Source organism: Papaver somniferum, chromosome 9 (assembly GCF_003573695.1).
Source record: "Papaver somniferum cultivar HN1 chromosome 9, ASM357369v1, whole genome shotgun sequence".
In the NCBI taxonomy this organism is placed as follows: Eukaryota; Viridiplantae; Streptophyta; class Magnoliopsida; order Ranunculales; family Papaveraceae; genus Papaver; species Papaver somniferum.
The window spans coordinates 138841547-138847546 of record NC_039366.1 but is presented as its reverse complement, the minus strand read 5'-3'; positions in this window follow the sequence as shown (position 1 = coordinate 138847546).

Genomic DNA, 6000 nt, shown 5'->3' with positions numbered 1-6000 from the left:
TTATTGTCAAAAATAATACCCATATCCCCCTAATATATCAAAGACATAACAACATTAGAAATCGGATTTAGTAATTTAGTTTTATTTTAAATTTATGGTATTTTTAATTATGGGTATGAACAATATTAAGAAAATTTGAAAATTAAAATTATCATCAACGTATTATCAAAATATGAGTATTTACGATCATGATTAGTTATGTTACTGCGCAGCCATGGATCCAAATGGACTTTCGCTGTCAAGTGAAAGGAAGGTAGTTGTGAGTCGGAGCGGCTACGATGTGGTCGGGCCACATACTTCAAGTATGTGGCCCCTCTTTATATTTTGATACATATTGTAAAGTAGAAAAAAAAAAGTTTAAAAACTGTTTTATTACACAACTGTTTAACTAAAAAAGAAATTAACTTCCTATTTTTTCTCAAAAAGTGAATGCTTTGCGGGGACTTACAGGGGCAGATTTTTAGGTTATACAGGTGTCAAGAAATAAAGATGGACCACATACTCATTGTATGTGGCCCGACCACATCGTAGACGGAGCGGTTGTGAGTCTTCCCGCTGATAATCAAAATCCATTGTGGTATCATGAAATTAAAAAAATAAATAAATCTAAAGACGCAAAATCGATTGCAATAAGTAGTACCTTGTGAAAGGTGTGGCTAGAACCAAATGCAAGATCAACAAAGGGAAATATATACCAACAAATCAACATAAACCAAGCTAATGTTGAATTTAGCTGGATTGTGGTAGGGGCCTGGATCCGGCTTTCGCGTATCAAAAAGAAAAGAAGCTAATGTTGAATTTCATACCTACAAAAGGAGAAGCAACACCCATGGCCCATGGGAGAAAAAAGAAGCAATCAACTACATTTTTTTTGTTTTAGAATACCTGCAAAACAAACAATAGACAATATCAGAATGCAAAATCCTAAACTGGAAGAAAAAAAAATTAAGCGAGAAATGGGCAAAGCAAATGAGGTTTGGCTTTTGCTCGAACACCTTTTATAGAGAGACATGCAGACTAGTTTAGGTAAATAATCTTGATTAAATCTAAAAACATGTAAAATTTTATTAAATTTGGATAGCGTATCACATTTTGATGTATTATTTTTGACTAATTGGTAAATAGTACTTATTTAGTCATTAGAGTAAAAAGGGAGAAAAAGATCCCCACTAATTCTTTTTGTTTCGATTTTATAAATTACCATAAATTCGTAGGTAATATTTGATAGCTATAGATAGACCTAAAATATATTTAATTTTCGTGATTCTTTTTCTTTTTTTTTTGAAATGATTTATGTTTGGATACCAGATATATTTTAGGATAGGAACATGTACTTTTTTTCTTTAATGCACCATACAATTAGTTGTTGCAATATTACCATCCAAGAAAACATTGAGCATATCCTATGTATCCAACCGAGTAAAAGAAATATCCTACGTATCCAGCAATATATAGAAACTTTATTTATTTTTCATTTTTCTTATGAAATTAACAGTATTAAGAAAAATAATAGTGAAACTCATTCATTTTTGTGTATTGCATTTTTCTATTAACGTTTTTTAATTTGTTATCTCATTTTCAAATTTTTGCTTCATGTCATGTATTGTCATCACGATTTTCTATTGACAAACTCGTATTTCGGTTAATAGACAGGAGTAACAATCGATTCTTTTGTAGAAGAGGAAGCACGACTCAATCTACGGCTAAGTATCCAAAATTTTCTATGTATTCTGATTTTAAGTTTCAATCACCGATCTAGATTTGATCAAGGTGTCGTTTATCTCGTTGGAATTGTTATTGTATGTAAAATTAGTTTATCAGTGTTGGAGAAAATGAGTTTTAATTAAAAAGATTTTATGGTCTTGGTATGGTTTGATCTAATGACCTAAGGGTCTAAGGATACTCACTCATTTTTGGGTGAATGAAGTGGAACCTTTAGTCCCACATTGTGGAAAACTAAAGAGGAGCTCCACTATATAATCATACACTTATGTATGAATTGTAAAACGTGGGTGGAGCGGGTGGGAAAAAAATACATATTTTGACCCATGCGATATACACGTATACCATGCACCAAGTCCCTTTCCTACACGGATTTATTTTTGGGAGAATTTTTTCTTTAGGAATTTAATTCCAAAATTATTTTTGGGTGACTGAAGTGGAACCTTTAGTCCCACATTGTGGAAAACTAAAGAGGAGCTCCACTATATAATCATACACTTATGTATGAATTGTAAAACGTGGGTGAAGTGGGTGGGAAAAAATACATATTTTGACCCATGCGATATACGCGTATACCATGCACCAAGTCCCTTTCCTACACGGATTTATTTTTGGGAGAATTTTTTCTTTAGGAATTTAATTCCAAAATTATTTTTTAAGAGTTTTATTTGTGGGAAATTCCTTTTACGAGTTTTACTTGTTTTTGAAGAAAACAAAAAACCTAACTTGATTTGCAAGTATCTCATCCTATAAATATGACTCGAAATTCTGTTTTAAAAACACACAAGCAGCGACTATCTCTAGGTCTATTTTTTTTCTTCTTCTTCTTATATTTTGTGCGGCGTTTTGCTTCCATCCCTGTGCTGAGTTCAAGAGTGGGTAACTTGCGTTGTGCTAACTCAAGTTATATCGGGCAGTCTTATCCTGGACACATCTTCGCACGTTGGGGTTTAGCATTACTTCAGAATATACATATTTTGACCCATGCGATATACGCGTATACCATGCACCAAGTCCCTTTCCTACACGAATTTATTTTTGGGAGAATTTTTTCTTTAGGAATTTAATTCCAAAATTATTTTTTAAGAGTTTTATTTGTGGGAAATTCCTTTTACGAGTTTTACTTGTTTTTGAAGAAAACAAAAAACCTAACTTGATTTGCAAGTATCTCATCCTATAAATATGACTCGAAATTCTGTTTTAAAAACACACAAGCAGCGACTATCTCTAGGTCTATTTTTCTTCTTCTTCTTCTTATATTTTGTGCGGCGTTTTGCTTCCATCCCTGTGCTGAGTTCAAGAGTGGGTAACTTGCGTTGTGCTAACTCAAGTTATATCGGGCAGTCTTATCCTGGACACATCTTCGCACGTTGGGGTTTAGCATTACTTCAGAATATACATATTTTGACCCATGCGATATACGCGTATACCATGCACCAAGTCCCTTTCCTACACGGATTTATTTTTGGGAGAATTTTTTCTTTAGGAATTTAATTCCAAAATTATTTTTTAAGAGTTTTATTTGTGGGAAATTCCTTTTACGAGTTTTACTTGTTTTTGAAGAAAACAAAAAACCTAACTTGATTTGCAAGTATCTCATCCTATAAATATGACTCGAAATTCTGTTTTAAAAACACACAAGCAACGACTATCTCTAGGTCTATTTTTCTTCTTCTTCTTATATTTTGTGCGGCGTTTTGCTTCCATCCCTGTGCTGAGTTCAAGAGTGGGTAACTTGCGTTGTGCTAACTCAAGTTATATCGGGCAGTCTTATCCTGGACACATCTTCGCACGTTGGGGTTTAGCATTACTTCAGAATATACCCGCGAACTAATGTGTTAAGGACAGCTTGTTGAACCTGTGATTCTGCCCTCATCAATTTGTTCGTGGTAGAGTTGTTTGATACTGTTCTTTATATTTATTGTTTGATACATCTGACGTTTCTTCAATTGTTGCAAGATTCCAACAATCAGTAGATTGGAACTGTAATTAGGATTATTTTAGTTACAAAAATTTAATGGGATATTGGACATTGGACTTATTTTTTGAATTTTTTTAATGATTGATTTAATCTTATGATGAAATCACGATGAACAGTGTCTATTTTGATGTGATTTAGTTTTAATTTATTTTCAAATTTAAAATTGTATTCTAATTAAGATGTAATATTTTTTAAAGGATTTTATTTACTTATTTGGGATTTAAATTAGGCTTAAATATATTCATAACGATTTTTTGATATATTTTTGGTAATACTGTAAGATTGTTTAGTATTTAGTTGTTTTAGGTAATTTCTTTATTCCTGGCCGAAAATTATCATATTTCCAAATAAATATATATGGTGGGGTCAAAATCAACCAGAAGCGAGAATCAATCAGAAGTGAGAATCAACCAACTTCTCACCGTTCAATGTAAACACCACTGCCACAAACTCCAGATGGAAATTTGCAGAGCAACTTCAGATTGAGTAGAAGCTCAGTTCCATTGTTTACGAGCTCACTGACTTTCCATTCCGTTCTTTCCTGCACCAGTAGCAACAGTTCAACCACCGAATGGATAGCTCTCCATCTCCATCTCGGCTCCATCTAACATCTGCCAACAAAACTCCATCCCAGTCGAGAACTACGAACTGCTAGTTGAACTCGGTTCCTAACTATTGCCAACTGCGGACTCCGAGCAACACCTCCATCAATACCACATCCTTCAATTAACGCCTCCTCAGTTCATGCAAAGAACTTGTCAGAAACCCATATGAAATGTTGATGATAATAAGACACGCGGTAATGGAGTAAGCCACGTCCCACTTTAGTTTTCATTTTAGTCTGTGAACAAAGTTCACAGCACCACTTCGAGTCTTCACCATCTTCTTGTTTACCCACTAGTGGATTACACGAACTTGCTTGGCAAAGACAATTTTTGCACCATATGATCTGCTGGCGTGACATGACTTTGGTGTTGTGGCAAATGAACATTAAAGTGGCTGTCTCTTTCTGGTGCCGCGAGTGATTTTGCTCAATTTGCTGGCAAAAGCCGTTTATCTCCAGCTTTAACCGTTTATTTTCCGGATGATCAAGATTTACTCGTATTTTCTACAAAAGCACTAAAATAGTATTATTAGTCAAAATATTGAGTCCAACCTAATATAAATATGGTATAAAATATAGCACTTACGTGCTTATCAACACCACCACACTTATATTTTGCTAGTCCTCGAGCAAACAGAAAAAGACCCGCTACACAGCTGGTCATATCATTTTTTTAGACCCGCTAAACAGCTGGTCATAACTTGTAAGAAAAAAGAAAAAGACCCACTACACAGCTGGTCATAGAAAGTACACTACAAAAGACCCGCTACACAGCTGGTCATAACCCTAAAGATCATAATGATAATTTTTTTAAGACCCACTACACAGTTGATCATCTTTTTCTTAAAAAAAAAAAATTAGACCCGCTACACAGCTGGCCATATTTTTTTATTTTAGACCCGCTACACAGCTGGTCATAATATACCTGCAAACCTACAATAGACCTGCTCAACAGCTGGTCATAAATTGCAAGAAAATTCCTGAAAAAGAAAAGTAAAAAGTTAACCACCTCCCCCACACTTAAACATTACATTGTCCTCAATGTAATTGAGTCATCCAACATAAAATTAAGATGGGAAATTCATAATATGCGAAAATAAACCAATAAGAATAAAACAAGAAAATAGAATTACCTATTGGAATATACATATAAGACTCACCATATATCAACAACCTAAATATTTGGGGATCAACCCAGAGCACAATATATACAGTTAATGACAACCTCACACTCTCGCTGTAACAACGTATGTATATATAGATTATCAAAAGGAAAGAGCTACCCCCAAACCTGGTTTTTGCAAAGGATATATCGTCAGTAAAAAGAATTATCGACTCAAGTGGTTCACTGGGGATGGGAACTGAAACGATCTGGGAGTTATGCACATGCAAAGAGAAGTCACGAGATGCAAAATAATCTAGTAAAACTGGAGAAGCACGCAGTTCTAATCCAAAATTAGGAATCTTCTGAAAAGTTGTGCTAACAATTCTAGGTATATTAACTTCTCCACTGGGTTTGTGACCCTGTATTAAATCATCATCATAATCATCATCAACCAAGGAATCAATAGGAATATCACAATAAAGATGATTAAAAGAAACCTTATAGATAAAGTGTAATGTCTCTAAGTCGTTAGACTTAACTACAGCTTCCTCTGAATTAACACATTCTTCATAAGCATCATTGTTATAG